Source organism: Eubalaena glacialis, chromosome 6, assembly GCF_028564815.1.
Source record: "Eubalaena glacialis isolate mEubGla1 chromosome 6, mEubGla1.1.hap2.+ XY, whole genome shotgun sequence".
NCBI classification, from domain to species: Eukaryota; Metazoa; Chordata; class Mammalia; order Artiodactyla; family Balaenidae; genus Eubalaena; species Eubalaena glacialis.
This window is the reverse complement of record NC_083721.1, coordinates 42,940,173-42,959,059: the sequence shown is the minus strand read 5'-3', so window position 1 is coordinate 42,959,059 and position 18,887 is coordinate 42,940,173.

The window sequence follows — 18,887 nt, the reverse complement described above, 5'->3', positions numbered from 1 at the left end:
TGCAGTTTTATTTAGTGAGGTAATGCCACACAGTGCAATAAACTTAAAAGTAATCCACACAAGACTGTCATGTTGGATGCACTTTTATTTGGTGTAAACAGCTCTTCTGTTTCCAAAGTATTTGGGTGGCCCTTTCTGATTTACACTTGAACACTGAGTCTGTGAGGTCTGGAGAGAACACATCACCGCAGAACAGATGGAGCTGCTTGTTTATTAACAGGTATCACTTAATAACATGCAGCCCTGCAAAGACTCGCTCTTGATTCAGCTATTTCAAAGACTGTACAGTGCTTTTAAATTCAGACTTTTAAGTATTATGGCACACATCGATATCGATAATCTGGCGGATTCTTTTCAAATGACTCATCGACTCTATTTTCAATGATTCTTAAATTAATACTTTAAATGCAATTTTAACAGAGAGTACTGCTCAAAGAACCCATCAGAATTAAATTCATTACAATAATAAATACCTTCTTAGTTCCAAACACCCGTATACAACTGTGGCTCTACAAAATATTGATTCTGTACTAACACTACAAATTTTAAAACTGTGTTAGTCCACATATTTTCATAAAAAATACATAGAGTTTTGATGTAAACTCTAAAGTTATCCCAGAATGGTCACTCACAAATCACACTAACACAAAGAGGGATTTCTTGTTGGAAAACTCTGCTCCGTAATTTTCTTTTTTTTAATATATATTATTTATTTTCCTTTTTTTTTTTTTTTTTTTGGCTACATCTTTTGTTGAGGCATGCGGGATCTTTCCTTGCAGTGCGCAGGCTCTTCTTTGTGGTGCTGGGCTTCTCTCTAGTTCTGGCATGTGGGTTTTCTCTCTCTAGTTGTGGCACGCAGGCTCCAGAGCCCGTGGGCTCCGTAGTTTGCGGCATGCGGGCTCTCTCGTTGAGGCTCACAAGCTCAATAGTTGTGGCACGCAGGCTTAGTTGCCCTGCGGCATGTAGGATCTTAGTTACCCGACCAGGGATGGAACCCGCTTCCCCTGCACTGGAAGGCGGATTCTTTAGCACTGGACTGCCAGGGAAGTCCCCTGCTCATTAATTTTCAATTTGAGACTATGAACTTTGAATCTCAATACTGTGAATACATTGTTAACTCCGTGTGCCAAGAAATATTCAAAGTGTTTACCTAGAGCTATTAATAGGATTATATATCTCTATCTAAACTTGCATGTCACAGGAAATAATTGGTAGTATTATTACTAATACATACTAGTATACAGTAATCACCTATTAATAGCTGAAGATTTATGCAAGCTTCTTTAACATGTTTTGCTTATTTCATCATGACAATTCTGGGCAATAGGTGTGAAAATTATTATTATTATTTTTGATAGGTAAGAAGTGGATTTATTTAGAGAGAAACACTCTCCACAGATAGAGTGTGGGCCATCTCAGAATGTGAGAGGCCCCCAAATATGGGGTGGTTAATTTTTATGGGCTGGGTAATTTCATAGGCTAATGAGTGGGAGGGTTATTCCAATTTATTCAGAGAAGGGGAGGAGATTTCCAGGAATTGGGCCACTGCCCACTTTTTGACCTTTTATAGTTGGCCTCAGAACTGTCATGGTGCTGGTGGGTGTGTCATGGAAGTCGACTGGAAGTCGAATCTTCTGCCATCTTGGACCTAATTGGTTCTAACCAGTTTTTGTCATGTCCTATGGCTATATCATTCCTTTAAAGGTTGTGCCCTGCCCCCTTTCCTCTTGTTTCATTTCTCTCTCAGAGATTTTACTCCCATATTCTTATGGGAAGCAGAGGGGCGAAGGTCAGTCTTCTGTAACTGCTTCAAGGCTGAGTAGGGGCGTCGACCCTACCTGTCAGAGAGTAAAAGTCTCTGGATGCCTGATCTTGGGGCTCCAGGGCCAGGACATCTCCTTGTTTTAAGTTGGTATGTGCTGGAATCCTCACATAACCATCATCTTGATGTGGAACTGTTGTAACTGTTTCCATAGCCTTTCTATGAATCTTCTTGATGAAGCACTTTTTGTAATAGCATCAGAGTACAAAAATATCTATAAATGACAAAAGCTTTAGAAGGCACGGTTAAACATCTGATTACAGTGTAATTGATAAACTTGGTTACAATAACCAGAATTATGAATGACTACATTTAACATACCAAGTAATCCTAGTTAATTTAGTTTTTTTCTTTCTGCTGACAAACTCTGAAACAGGAATAACATAAACTTGACCTTCAGTAAACCTAGGTATTACAGAAGTATTATACTCCAGATTCAATATAGCTCCAGATTCAATCTGTTCCTCTTTGTTTTCTGTTAGAACCATTTGGTGATGAGGGTGGTTCCCTTGCCCCTCAAGAAACAGAGTGGCCCCTAATTTAGTAAGTCTCTTCCCATTAAAGGGATGGTACAGTCAGGCACAATCAGAAAGGAATGTAAAAAAAGCTGGCTATTGATGTTAAACAAAAGGGGTTCCAGGAAAGTGTGCCCCTACCTCTTCCCTGACAACCCCATTACATACTCCTTGTGATTGCTAAGGTTTCCAATCCTTTGGGTTAAGACTGAGAAGGTTGCACTAGTGTCTATAAGAAATTCTATCAAGTGGCCCGCCATATCAATGACCACCTGAGGCTCAACATTAGTTATGTAGATGGTATCTCTAGGCAGAGCCACTTTCGGCCTCGGGCCCCTTCTGTCTTCTGATTGTAAAACCATCAATGGCCGAGGGGCCCCCCTTTGCTCTCTGGCATCTGGGGCATTCTCTCTTCCAGTGCCTTCGCTGTTTGCAAAGGGCACAGTGATCGCAATCTTCCCTCCAGTGTCTCTTTTATCCACATAGGGTACGCTGGACCTGTGGGCCTAGTGGTCCACCAAAGTCAGACTGGCCTGGAAGAGCCAACTTCCCTTTGGTGGTCTCTGAGCGGTCAAAGCCACTGCCATCATCTGGGCCTTTTGCATATTTCTCTCGGTGCGTTCAGCCTTTCCGGCCATATCCCTATTATCGAAAACCAAATAAGCCAATTGGAGCAAATCGTTCATTGGAGTCTGAGTTGTTCATTCCTGAATTTTGCGCCTCATGTCTGGGGCTGCCTGGACTATGAAATGCATAGCCAAAAGGGCCTGTCCCTTGTGGGGAGGAAGGATCCACGTTCGTATACTTTCTAAAAGCTTCCACTAGTCTCCCTTGGAAGGCTGCAGGATTTTTGTCCTGTCCCTGTCGGCCCTCTTTTGCCTTTCTATAATTAACAGGTTTTACTATAAATTTCTTCATACCCTCTATTAAACAGGTAATCATATGGTCCCGTCTATCTCTATCAATAGAATTCACCTGGTAATTCCTTTGTGCGTCTGCCTCAGGCATGGCATCGTTCCTCACCCAGTGTACTGCATGGCCCCATAGGGTGGGTCAGTTAAAATGTCCCCTGTGTCTTTCCTAGAGTTATCCCTCCAAGCTGCACATGCGTTAAATTCATTTTGTGTTCCATTGCCTAGATTTTCCAAGGCCATGAAAATTTGAGCATACAGTACCTTACTCCATTTTAAATTTCCTAACTCATATTGTGGCCAAACCTGATTACATAACCTAATAAGTTTTTTTTTTTTTCTCCTTTTAAATTCCTATTGTCTGAATTTTTCCCAATCCCTGAATATATGGCCCAGAGGGGTATCGGCCGGGATTGGGGTGGCCTGACCCATTTCAGACCCAAGCCTGAGGTGATGTCTGTAACTCCCGTGCTATCCAAAATTTCACTCTCATGTCAAAATCCACCCCACAATTTGGTCAAGATTTGCACTTACGATTTTAGATGTTATCCCTTCCAAGGTAGTCTCCCAACCAGGTGTTAGTGTCCAAAAAGTTCTTGCAAAAGAATGGTACAGTAGGTGTCCCCCACCGTGTCACTGGTGAGCAGGAGTTGGTCTAGCTATAAGTTGGAAACAAAGGGTCAGCACTTGTCAATAGAAAGTACATCTTGGGGGCTTCCCTGGTGGCGCAGTGGTTGAGAATCTGCCTGCCAATGCAGGAGACACGGGTTCGAGCCCTGGTCTGGGAAGATCCCGCATGCCGCGGAGCAACTGGGCCCGTGAGCCACAGCTACTGAGCCTGTGCGTCTGGAGCCTGTGCTCCGCAACGAGAGGCCGCGATAGTGAGAGGCCCGCGCACCGCGATGAAGAGTGGCACCCGCTTGCCGCAACTAGAGAAAGCCCTCGCACAGAAACGAAGACCCAACACAGCCAAAAATAAATAAATAAATTAATTAAAAAATCTATCTAATGATTAAGTCCCCATCTGACCAAATGGCTTTTTAAAAAAAGAAAGTACATCTTGGCAGCCACACAGGTCTTCTGGGGTTAAGAAAAGGAAGGGAGGAAGGAACGAAGGAAGGAAGGAAGGAGGGAGGGAGGAAAAGAGGGAGAAGTGGAATAGGAATGAACATAGAATGTAGGAAAAAAAACCTCAGAGTCAAGGAGAAGAGTATAGATTATCAAATCCTGCAGCAACAATTCTGTCCTAGACCTGCTATTGGCTGTGCCTAAGTATAACCATTCCATACCGTCTTTCTATAGCAAACCATGCTGCTTGCCATCATTCCTCTGGTCCAGACCTAGGTTTCCAGTCACAGTCCCAAAGCATTCAGGGTTGACCAGCCTGACAAAAATGGGCAGACCTCAGCGGAGCATCCTCCCTGGTACACCTGGCTTCGTCCCACAAGCCTGCCTAGGACCAAGGCCTAACTCTCAACATTTTCTTACCTTATCGCTATCCCTTCGTGGCTTGTCAGCTGAAACCATGCAACTCAAATTGGACTTGAACCCGTATGTCCGGACTTGAATCTGGCCAAAACCCAGATTAAGACTTGAACCCACATCTTTTAACTGAGACCACACACCTGGTCTCAGGAATTAATGAAGCTCAAGTTCTTGATATTTTGTCACAGAAAGAATTCAGTGAGAGACAAAGTGATAGGTAAGAAGTGGATTTATTTAGAGAGAAACACACTCCACAGAGTGTGAGCCATCTCAGAAGGTGAGAGGCCAAAATTACTTCCATTTTACAGGTGATGACATAGAGAAGTTAAGTAGCTTACCCAAAGTCAACATGAGTAAGTTAAATAATGAATCTGTCATTGAAGTGAAATTGAGAGCTCTTTTTTTCCCCCATAGTCACCTCTCCATAGGAACATGTTTGATTTGCAGAAATAGCAGTATGAAAGAGTGAGCTTTAAAAAACTGATCTTCAACTCAGTCTTGTCTATACCCAAGATCTATATTCCCCCAACTCTCCACTATCCTCAAACCATATTCCATCTACTTAGCTTATCCCTGTTCATTCTGTTTCCGTGACCACCAAAACTTCACTTCTGCAGTTCCTCTATTTGAAATCTACCTAAGCTTCACTAGTGGGGTCAATGTCTAGATCTACAAAACATTCTACTGTAGTCTGAGCCCTGGATTAATCTCTCTTATGTGATATGCCATTGCTACATTATTTTCCCTTGTTTTATGCTACCTGTGTTTTATTCACCTAAAAACTAAAATGAACCCCACAATTTAACACTCCATTCTCTACCTCATTGCCATGTTTCTGATTATTTTCTGTATATGCTTATACATTTTATACATATATTATATATATCTCCATGATATCGCATACCAGAATAACACTCAGAGGGTACAAACTAATTGTCTTTGTGAAATTTGTAGAACCAATAAATTCTTATTTGTAGTTTGATAATAAATATTACACAAAAACATAAGAAAATGCTTTAGAGATTTTAGCATCATAAAAGGTATTGGCAGTCATTATTGTTTGCTTATCCAAAGCCGTCCCTGTAGCCATCTTCCTTATTTTTTGAAAACAGAAACCAGATTTTATTCACTTATTGGCATTGATTTGACCAGTGAATAAATAAAATCTAAGCCACTCATGAAAGATCTATTCCCCTTGACATTGATTGCTTCAGGTGTTAGCATGTGATGCAAACCTAATGAATACAAAGTAAGGAAACATCTGCCGAGGCATTCCCAGAAAGTTTTCTCAATCTTAAAACAGAATAGAAATTAGGGATTCTCCCAGTTTTTGTGCCTTTGTATGTTGCTGAGTAAAACGATGATGCCTAGAATTTCTGCAGCCATCTTATGACTTTGAAGGGAAACCCACTGAGTTTCTAAATTAGCCAATTTGAAGTCATTCTTTCTACATAATTCCTGTAATATGAACTAATAAATCTTATTATATGAAAGAATAAATCTTATTATTTAAGCTGTATTTGGTTGGGTCTTTTGTTACTTGTAGCAGAATGCAGTCTAACTGCTATAAATAGCTTAACAAATATAAATACCATATGATCTCACTTACGTGTGGAATTAAAAACAACAACAGCAACAATTTTTTAAAAAAGCAAGCTCAAAGATACAGAGAACATATCGGTGGTTGCCAGAGGTAGGGGTTGGGGGGAGGGTGGGTGAAATGGGTGAAAGGGGTCAAAAGGTACAAATTTTCAGTTATAAAATAATTGTCATGAGGATGTAATGTACAGCATGATGACTATAGTTAGTAATACTGTATTGCATATTTGACAGTTGCCCAGGGAGTAGATCTTAAAAGGCTTCACCACAAGAAAAATAAGTTCTGTTTAACTATATGGTGACAGATGTTAACTAGACTTATTGTGGTGCTCATTTTGCAATATATACAAATATCAAATCATTACCTCGTACACTTGAAACTACTGTAATGTTGTATGTCAATTATACCTCAATAAAAAAAAAATTTTTTTTAAAGAGAAAAAATTGCTTAACAGGTACTCAATCTTAGTAGATACTCTAAGTGATCAGAAAATATTTTGGTGTTATTCCCTTTGGATGTCTCATAAATTATTGCCATTTGGGGAATTAGTATATGTCATTCTTTCATTGACAAAAGTTACTAATCCTTAAAGAAGCAGAATAAATTGTGAGTATGAAAGGAATTAACTTGAAAGAGTTTAACTATAGACAGCAGGAATGTCAAATGAGCAAAACGATTTCTTCCTAACTAAAAAGCAGTTTGCATCAGTTGTTTATTACAGAATGCTGTGAGTCATTACAGGATTTATATAATAAAAATGTATGTTTTCTCCTATTTTGGTTAAAACTGTAACATATGTTTCCATGCAGAATGCTAAAAATTTCTGATTGAACAAAGCAGGATCACCAAAAAATTTTTTAACGAATAGAAAAAAAAATCATAAAGAATATTAAAGCAAGATGATCTTGATTTACTCTCTGCCTTTACTTCCTTCCAAGTACCAACTTGAGTTCACTTGTCCTATTAAAATGCATGGGCTTTGAGGGGAAAGATGAGCAAAGCATCCCAGATTTGCTAATATAGCACGTTTTGACAGGTTGCTGTGCATAACATGATTGATCATCAGGATGAGAATAGAAAAAAAAAAAGCAAAGATGAAATCATGCCAACCTGAGGGAAATGAATGTTCTGTTAATCTTTTAATTATTTTTTGAATAAATTGAGCTGACTTTTGCTTTCTAGAGTTTGTTTCACCACTTTGATATGTTTTATCTATTCAGCAAAAAAATTTTTTAGTAAATTATCATCAAGGCCATATGATATAACCAATGGAGTGAATACATTATTTGGGATATTTTTTAAATGTATGTATATTTCTTCCTTGTTTATAAGAAAATAAGTCCTGATTTCCTTGTCCTTGTGTTTTTATTTCTTGACTTTTCCATTTACAAAGATGTGCTTTTAGACAAGTAGTTAACTTCTCTGAAAGTCAGTTTTTTTCTTTTTGTACAATTGGACATTATCATCTACCTCACATAATTATTATAAAAATCATCTTAAATATCATATAGAAAAGCACTTACATAATACTGGCTTAAAGTAACTTTAGAAAAATTTGGGGGTTATCAATCTTTTTCCGTGAAAACATGCCAATCTTTTTTCAAATTAAAGAATACATTGTTTTAAAATATTATTTTGGAGGACTGACGTTAGCAAGATGGCCAAATAAAACGTCCCTTGCATGTATCCCCTCCTCAACAACAACAATTTGGCATCCATCCACAGACAAAAGTGCCTTTGTGGGAGCTGTGGGATCCAGAACTAAATGTCAAGGGACATGGGAGGAGTCCCGCCCATGTGTGTGGGGTAATAGGTCTACAGACTTTACTCCCAGCTGTGGACCCCGCAGTGACCTGTGAACCAGCTGCAGCCCCTCTCAGCCACAATCTGGGAGTCCCTGGACAGCACTGTCTTAGACAATCAGGATGTGAAAGACTTTGTGGAAGTTCAGGAGTCTAGCAAAGAAGTCCCAGTCATAAGAGACAACTATAAAGAATTATATGCAAACACATTGAATAACCTAGAAGAAATGGATAAATTCCTAGAAACATACAACCTACAAGACTGAAGAAATAGAAAATCTGAACAGATCAATGATGAGTAGGGAGATTGAATTAGTAATTTTAAAAATTCCCAACAAAGAAAAGCTCAGGACCAGGTGGTCTCCCTGCTGAATTCTACCAAACATTTAAAGAAGAATGAATGTCAATCTTTCTCAAACTCTGCCAAAAAATTGAAGAGGAGGGGTATTTTCAACTCGTTTATGAGGCCAGCATTATGCTGATACCAAAGCCAGATCAGGACAATACAAGAAAAGAAAACTATAAGCCAATATCCCTGATGAATATAGATGCAAAAGTTCTCAACAAAATATTAGGAAGCCCAATTCAACAGCATATTAAAAGGATCATACAGCATGATCAAGTGAGATTTATCCCTGTGTTGTGTAGGTGGTTCAGCATACACAAATCAGTAAATGTGATACACCACAGTAATAGAATAAAAAGTTAAAAATATATGATAATCTCAATGGCTGGAGAAAAAGCATTTGACAAGATATAACATCCTTTCATGATTAAAAACTCTCAACAAATTGGGTATAGAAGGAATGTAACTCAACATAATAAAGGTCATAAATGACAAACCCACAGCTAATATCATACTTAATATGAAAAGTTGAAGCTGTACTCTCTAAGATCAGGAACATGACAAATGTGCCTGCTTTCACCACTTGTATTTAACATATTACTGGATGTTCTAGCCAGAGAAATCAGGCAAAACAAAAGAAACAAAAGTCATCCAAATCAGTAAGGAAATGTAAAATTATCTCTGCTGGTAATATGATCATATATATAGAAAATCTTAAAGACACCACCAAAAAACTATTAGAAGTAATGAACAAATTCATTAAGTTTGCAGGATAAAAAATCAACATATAGAAATCAGTTGGGTTTTTATACACTAACATTGACATATCTGAAAAAGAAATAAAACATTCTTAGTCACAATAGCATCAAAAATAATAAAATACTTGGGAATAAATTTAACCAAAGAGGTGAAGGATCTGTACGCTGAAAAGTATAAGACTTTGATGAAAATAATGGAAGAAGGCACAAATAAATGGAAAGATACCCTTGTTTATGGATCAGAAGAAGTAATATTGTTAAAATGTCTATAAAACCCAAACCCATCTATAGATTTAATAAAATCCCTATCAAAATTCCAATGGCATTTTTCATAGATATGGAAGAAACAACCCTAAAATTTGTATGGAACCACAAAAGACTCCCAAATAACCAAAGAAATTCAGAGAAAGAGGAACAAAGCTGGAGACATCACACTTCCTGATTTCAAAGTAAATGTCAAAGCAATAGTAATAGAAGCAGCATGCTATTGGCATACAAATAGAACCATAGACAAATGGAACAGAATTAAGAGCCCAGAAATAAACCCTTGCTCATACTATAAACTACCCTTTGACAAGAGAGTCAAGAAGACTCAGTAGGGTAATGGTAGTCTCTTTAATAACTTAGGTTGGGGAAAATGGATAATCACATGCATAAGAATGAAATTGGACCCCCTGATTTACACCACACACACAAAAATTAACTAGAAATGGATTAAGACTTAAGCATAAAACCTTAAACCATGAAACTCCTAGAAAAAAAGGTAGAAAAAATCTCCTTGACATTGGTCCTAACAAAGATTTTTGGGGTATGACACCAAAAAGCACAGCAACAAAAGTGAAAATTAATAAATAGGACTACATCAAATTAAAAAGATTCTGCCCAGAATAAACAAAAACCCAAAAACAAAAAACAAAAACTAACAAACTTAGCAAAATGAAAAAGCATCCTATGGAATGAAGGAAAATAATTGCAAACCAACTGATAAGGGGTTAATACCCAAAATACGTAAGAAACTCACACAATTCAATAGCAAAAATCAAAAACAAAAGCAAAAAGCAAAACTAATTAAACAATGGCAGGGGAGCTGAATAGAAATTTCTCCAAAGAAGACATTCAAATGGCCAACAGGTACAGGAAAAGATGCTCAACATCATTGACCACCAGGGAAATACGAATCAAAATCACATTGAGATATCACCTCACACCTGTCAGAATGGTTGTTATCAAAAAGACAGAGATAATTCAGCCAAGATGTGGAGAAAAGAAACCCCTGTGCACTGTTGGTGGGAATGTAAATTGGTACAGCTGCTATGTAAACAGTATGGAGGTTCTTCAAAAAATTAAAAACAGAACTACCATAAGATTTGGCAATCCACTTCTGGGTATATATCCAAGGAAAATAAAATAAGGTCCTCTAAGAGTTATCTTCACTCCCACAGTCATTGCAACATTATTCACAATAGACAAGTTATAGAAACAACCTAAATGTCTATCTACATATGAATGGATAAAGAAGATGTGGTAACATCAGTATTATTAGTTAATAATACTGCATTTTATACAGTATTATAGTATATATAATTGTAATTATGTATATTATTATTATATACTTGAAAGTTGCTAAGAGAGTAGATCTTAAGTTTGAATGGAATATTATTTAAACATGAGAAGCATAGAAATCTTGCCATTTGTGACAACATGGAGGGACTGTGAGGACATTATGTTAAGTGAATGAAGTTATACAGAGAAAGACAAATATTCTGATATCACTTATAAATGGTATCACTAAAATGATGAATTCATAGAAACAGAGAGTAGATTGGTGGTTGTCAGGGGCTAGGGAATGGGGGAAATGGGGAGATGTTGGTCAAAGGATACAAACTTTCAGTTATAAGATGAATAAGTTGTGGATATCTAATGTACAACATAGTGACTATAGTTTAATACTGCATTTTATACAGTATTACATTATAATATATATAATTGTAATTATATATATTATTATATACTTGAAAGTTACTAAGAGAGTAGATCTTAAGTTTACTCACCACAAAAAGGAAATTTTAATTATGTGAGGTGATTGAGGTGTTAACTAACCCTACTGTGGTAATTATTTTGTAATATACAAGTGTATCAAATCATCACATTGTACAAAATAAACTTACACAATGTTATATGGCAATTATATCTCAATAAAACTGGAAAAAAGAAAATATTTCATCTTGAGAAATGTTTGAACACATCTGAGATTAGCTTTAAAATTGAAACAAAATTTTAAACCTGATACATTTAGAGAATTGATTATGTGGTCTATAATGCAGATGTTGCTTCTTGGAGTCCATAAGAGATATATTTTAAAGGATAAATCGGTAAGAAGAAGCCCTCCATAAGTAAAGTATTATCGTGCACATGAATCAAATATTAAAAATGGAAAATGACACGAACTAAGTAAAACCGCCAGCTAATGATATAAAGAGTACATAAATAGATGAAAGTCATATTTAAATTATTGGAATATAGTTCCAAGTTATTTATGTAACTCAAAATATAATCTATGCTGCTCTTTATAAACATAACTATCACCATGTTTTAATTTCTGTTGGTTTAAAAAGTTCAGAGAAATTAAAATATCAATATAAGGATGTTATGACTAATTAAAAATAAAAGAACGCCACCAGAACAGACGTCTATCTATCTTAGCCTAATAATGAACAAAATCTGCAAAACTACAATAGAAATCTAATTTCATTAGGCAAAGGCAGTCAAATGAGATCAAAAAGTTTGAACATTTTCTATTTATTTCTTTGAAAAATCATTAGTAGTTACTTTCTAGTTGTCAGATACAATGCCAATTTCTATGGCAAGTTACAGAATTAAAGCAAAACCTCTACTCTCAGGCATGTACTATCCAATAAATGTGAAAAACCTATAGACGGAATTGAAGAACATTACACTTCAAATAATGTCAGTTGATACATTGAATGCAAGCACAGGTTTAAGAAACACAGGTTTAACTTAGAACCAAAAGTCTAACAGGAAATCAGGAAGCAGTAGATACATGCTTTTAGGATAAGCTGTCGTTCAAAATGGCATTGATGACAATATTATGACTTTCTTCTATATATGACTATGATGGATTATCATGAAAAAATGGGGAAAGAAGCAAAAGAGAGGGTGGTGTTAGAGGTTTCATTTCTGGATTCAACAAATGAAGTAAAAATCACCTCTAGAAATAAGAACTATTTCCCCTTCACTTTTGTTCATATTATCTCAACAGATAACCTAATAATAGCTAATATTTCTAAAGGGAAATTTTGTTTCTACTAAGCACATTTTAAGATATTATGAAATGTTAAAAAGATATTTGTTTAGATTTTTTAAAGTTTGACTCATTACATATGAGAAGATTACATGGGATTTGGTTTTGGATTTCCATTATGGAGAAAGAAAATGGCAAATGTGTTTTTCATGCTGAGAAAAATAGTGGATAAGGAGTGCATGAAGAGAGTTGTTCCTTACTTGATTTTAAGTAAAGTATTTGTTTTTGTTATCTTTTCTCATAAGCAAAAAAGAAAACATATTGACAGATAAAATGCTTATCAACTTATTAATTTTGCAAGAGGAATTGCTTTCCATAATGACTATCACTTTTCACCTAGTAACAACTGTTAGAATTGTAGGCACAGTAGCAAGAAAAAAATAATGCAAATATGCCAGCTCGATGGAAAAAGGCTGTGGAAGGCATCTGACTCAGGGTGGAATGAGTGAGGAAAATGCTGAAAGAATATTTGTTGAATGAAAAATGAATTAATATAGGACGTTCTAGTTTATTAATTTTTACTGCTATATTCCATTTTCTGAACATACTACAATTTATTCTCTTATTAATACTTAGGTTCTATTTTTGTTATTAATAAATATTACCATAAATAGTCATATATATATATATGCATGTCTTCTCATACACTCCTGTGAGAGGTTCTCCAGAGTGGAATAATTAGAGATGGAATTGCTGTGTGATTTGGGATGCATATCTTCTATTTCAGTGCTGCAAAAAAAAAAAAAAAAAAAAAAGCCAATAAAAAGGGACTTTCCTGAAGGTACAGTGGTTAAGACTCCTCGCTTCCACTGCAGGGGGCACGGGTTCGGTCCCTGGTCGGGGAACTAAGATCCCACATGACATGTGGTGCTGCCAAAAAAAAAAAAAAAAAAAAAAAAAAAGTCAGTGTTGCTAGGCAAAAATCTAGAGAACTTACTTTACATTTAGACACAAATTGCATTATTAGAAGTTATGATGGTGTCAAATTCACTATAATCATTTCAGATGCACTAATAGCGCTTCGATGTTAGAGGACGTCTTTAGAACTTTACCTTAAAAAAGAATGGCAAATTAATTAGCCGTAAAAAAAGAACGAAATAATGCCATTTGCAGCAACATGGATGGACCTAGAGATTGTCATTCTGAGTGAAGTGAGTCAGACAGAGAAAGACAAATATCATATGATATCGCTTATATGTGGAATCTAAAAAAAGGGTACAAATGAACTTATCTACAAAACAGAAATAGAGTTACAGATGTAGAAAACAAACTTATGGTTACAGGGGTAAGGGGAGGAAGGGATAAACTGGAAGATTGGGATTGACATATACACACTACTATATATAAAATAGATAACTAATAAGGACCTACTGTATAGCACAGGGAACTCTGTTCAATACTCTGTAATGACCTATATGGGAAAAGAATCTAAAAAAGAATGGATATATGTATATGTATAACAGATTCACTTTGCTGTACAGCAGAAACTAACACAACATTGTAAATCAACTGTACTCCAATAAAAATTTAAAAAAGAATAAAATAAAATTTCTTAGTTTATTTTTAATATTTTTCTTTATCTCATTTGATAATAATATATGAAATATAATGACTCAAACTATTATAGCATAATCTGCAATAACACATTTTATCAACATAAACTACCCATTATCCTATTCACTGTATTGTGCTCCACGGCATGTGGGATCTTCCCGGACCAGAGCTCGAACCCGTGTTCCCTGCGTTGGCAGGCGGATTCTTAACCACTGCGCAACCAGGGAAGTCCTAGTTATAACTCTTGTAAGCTGCACAAAGTTGGATTATTCTTTAATTCAATTTATCTTTTAATAAAAGGATTTAAACCACTTGCAAAAAAAAAAAAAAAAAAGAATGGCAGATTGATCTCAATTATGAATACCATATTTTTCAATTCCAATGGCAATAGTTTCTTAGAGTCTATTAAGAAGAAATTTGAGGCCATGATTAAATTTTGAAGAGAGTTTTGTGATTCATAATAATATTTGACTTGTTTTGGGTGCTCGGAATTTTGGTATATGTAATAGGTATGAAAGTGTTCTGAAATAGACTCAGAGAGAATGGTGTAGGATTCCTAGAATTAGGTGTTAGCTAGGATATAGTTGGTTTTTTGGTTTTTTTCTTTTCTCTTGTAGACAATGACTAAGCTAGTTTATTATGCTTTAACAATAGAAATTTTAGTGAGAAATATTATTTATTTTCTTCTACATGTTGATACACTCATTATCTCTTACATTACTAACATAAAGAAGTAGTGAAATCTGTTCAATAATTTCACGCACAAAAAGGAGATACTGTGTATTAAGTCTGTTTTCAACTTGTTGAATATTTTCTATAAGGGCTATTTTCCTTTGAGTTTTGGGAAGATTATGGACACACTCTGTTTTTTATTTCCTTCCAGAAGATAATTTTTATCATAATACACCTGGTAATGTCTCACTAAATAATAATACCTTGGCAGATTTTTCAGACACACACATGCATATGCATACATATAGGCAATGTATATTCACCTTAAAATCAGAGCATGGCTACATGGCTATAAACAGTTATTTCATTTTTGAAGGTATTTACTCTTGTTTATTTTTCTCATGAAGACATTTATTCATTAATATGAGTGCTATTAAGTATCTACTATATTTTAGCTATGTGCTATGCTAAGATTAAGATAGCTTGGGTCAATTTTTTTAGTTTTGTAGAATTGCATGGTCCCAATAAAACTAAAGGTTATCTATTAATGTAGTTCTTAGAAAATATGACTGAGTAGTCAGATCAAAATATTAAACTGTGTTTTATATTATTCATTCAAACATCTCCTAAATTAATATGTAAGTATTACATATTAATTAATTAATATAAATGTATCTATCACACAAAAATAATATGAAAGAATAATTTTATGAAGAGGGGAACTAAGCTATAAAATTACTAAGTAACAATGACTATTGGTACTCAGCATGTATAAAACTAAACATTGATAAAATTTTAGTAATAGGTGAATATGTCCATCCTAAAATTTACTACTTTTATTATTATTTAGTACTACAGAATCATCACTCCTGGGGTACACACTAATTAATCTAAACTAAAGCAAAATACAAAAGTATTCTGTGTTCATTTGATACAAAACATTATAAAGTTTACATCAAACAAAATTTTAAAATATTAACATTTATGGAATATGAAGACTTTCTTGTAAAAGAATCAGTTGACTTGGGAAACTTAGCTGGAAGATTTTGACATTTGATCATATAAAATCAGTTAGACAACTAGGTGGCCTTATAAATACTAAAAAATAATCATTATATTAACTCATGTTTTTTATTTCCTCTTTTCATGTTTGAGACCATTACAACCACTTACTTAATCTCACATGAGAAGACAAAAATATTTTTTTCTTTGATACTATAATTTTATTATTTTTTACTTTTTAAAATTAATTTTTATTGGAGTATAGTTGATTTACAATGTTGTGTTAGTTTCTGCTGTACAGCATAGTGAATCAGTTATACATATACATATATCGATTCTTTTTTAGATTCTATTCCCATATAGACCATTACAGAGTATTGAGTAGACTTCCCTGTGCTATACAGTAGTAAGTCCTTATTAGTTTTCTATTTTATATATAGTAGCGTGTATATGTCAATCCCAATCTTCCAGTTTATTTTGCAAATAAGTTCATTTGTACACTTCTTTTAGATTCCACATATAAGGGGTATCAGATGATATTTGTCTTTCTCTGACTTACTTCACTCAGTATGACAATCTCTAGTTCCATCCATGTTGCTGTAAATGGTATTATTTCATCCTTTTCTTTTTTTTTTAAACATCTTTATTGGAGTATAATTGCTTTACAGTGGTGTGTTAGTTTCTGCTGTATAACAAAATGAATCATATACATATATCCCAATATCTATTTTTAGTTTTTTAAGGAACCTCCATACTGTTCTCCATAGTGGCTGTATCAATTTACATTCCCACCAACAGTGCAGGAGAGTTCCCTTTTCTCCACACCCTCTCCAGCATTTATTGTTTGTAGATTTTTTGATGATGGCCACTCTGACTGGTGTGAGGTTATATCACATTGTAGTTTTGATATGCATTTCTCTAATGATTAGTGATTTTGAGCATCCTTTCATGTGTTTGTTGGCAATCTGTATATCTTCTTTGGAGAAATGTCTATTTAGGTCTTGCACCCATTTTTGGACTGGGTTGTTTGTTTTTTGATACTGAGCTACATGAGCTGCTTGTATATTTTTGAGATTAATCCTCTGTCAGTTGCTTCGTTTGCAAATATGTTCTCCCATTCTGAGGGTTGTCTTTTCATCTTGTTTATGGTTCCCTTTACTGTGTGAAAGTTTTTGTTTCATTAGGTCCCATTTGTTTATTTTTGTTTTTATTTCCATTTCTCTAGGAGGTGAGTCAAAAAGGATCTTGCTGTGATTTATGTCATGGAGTGTTCTGCCTATGTTTTCCTGTAAGAGTTTTATAGTGTCTGGCCTTACATTTAGGTCTTTAATCCATTTTGAGTTTATTTTTGTGTATGGTGCTAGGGAGTGTTCTAATTTCATTCTTTTACACGTAGCTGTCCAGTTTTCCCAGCACCACTTATTGAAGAGGCTGTCTTTTCTCTGTTGTATATTCTTGCCTCCTTTATCAAAGGAGTTGACCATATGTGCGTGAGTTTACCCCTGGGCTTTCTATCCTGTTCCATTGATCTATATTTCTGTTTTTCTGCCAACACCATACTGACTTGACTACTGTAGCTTTGTAGTGTAGTCTAAAGTCAGGGAGCCTGATTCCTCCAGCTCCATTTTTCTTTCTCAAGATTGTTTTGACTATTCAGGGTCTTTTTTGTTTCCATACAAACTGTGAAATTTTTTGTTCTAGTTCTGTGAAAAATGCCAGTGGTAGTTTGATAGGGATTGCACTGAATCTGTAGATTGCTTTGGGGAGTATAGTCATTTTCACAATGTTGATTATTCCAATCCAAGAACATGGTATATCTCTCCATCTGTTTGTATCATCTTTAATTTCTTTCATCAGTGCCTTATAGTTTTCTGCATACAGTGCTTTTGTGTCCTTAAGTAGGTTTATTCCTAGGTATTTTATTCTTTCTGTTGCAATGGTAATGGGAGTGTTTACTAATTTTCTCTTTCATGTTTTTCATCATTAGTGTATAGGAATGCAAGGGATTTCTCTGCATTAATTTTGTATCCTGCTACTTTACCAAATTCATTGATTAGCTCTAGTAATTTTCTGGTAGCATCTTTAGGATCCTCTACGTCTAGTATCATGTCATCTACAACAGTGACAGTTTTACTTCTTCTTTTCCAATTTGAATTCCTTTTATTTCTTTTTCTTCTCTGATTGCTGTGGCTAAAACTTCCAAAACTATGTTGAATAACAGTGGTGAGAGTGGGCAACCTTGTCTTGCTCCTGATCTTAGTGGAAATGGTTTCAGTTTTTCACCATTGAGAATGATGTTGGTTGTGGGTTTGTCATATATGGCCTTTATTATGTTGAGGTAAGTTCCCTCAGTGCCTACTTTCTGGAGGGTTTTATCATAAATGGCTGTTCAATTTTGTCAAAAGCTTTTTCTACATCTGTTGAGAAGATCATATGGTTTTTCTCCTTCAGTTTGTTAATATGGTTTATCACATTGATTGATTTGTGTATATTGAAGAATCCTTGCATTCCTGGGATAAACCCCACTTGATCATGGTATATGATCCTTTCAATGTGCTGTTGGATTCTGTTTGCTAGTATTTTGTTGAGGATTTCTGCATCTATGTTTATCAGTGATATTGGTCTGTCATTTTCTTTTTTTGGGACATATTTGTCTGGTTTTGGTATCAGGGTGATGGTGTCCTCTTAGAATGAGTTTGGGAGTGTTCACCCTTCTGCTATATTTTGGAAGAGTTTGAGAAGAATAGGTGTTAGCTCTTCTCTAAATGTTTGATAGAAATCACCTGTGAAGCCATCTGGTCCTGGGCTTTTGTTTGTTGGAAGATTTTTAATCACAGTTTCAATTTCAGTGCGTGTGATTGGTCTGTTTAAATTTTCTGTTTCTTCCTGGTTCAGTCTTGGAATGTTGTGCTTTTCTAAGAATTTGTCCATTTCTTCCAGGTTGTCCATTTTATTGGCATATAGTTACTTGTAGTAATCTCTCATGATCCTTTGTATTTCTGTGGTGTCAGTTGTTACCTCTCCTTTTTCATTTCTAATTCTATTGATTTGAGTCTTCTCCCTTTTTTTTTTTTGATGAGTCTGGCTAATGGTTTATC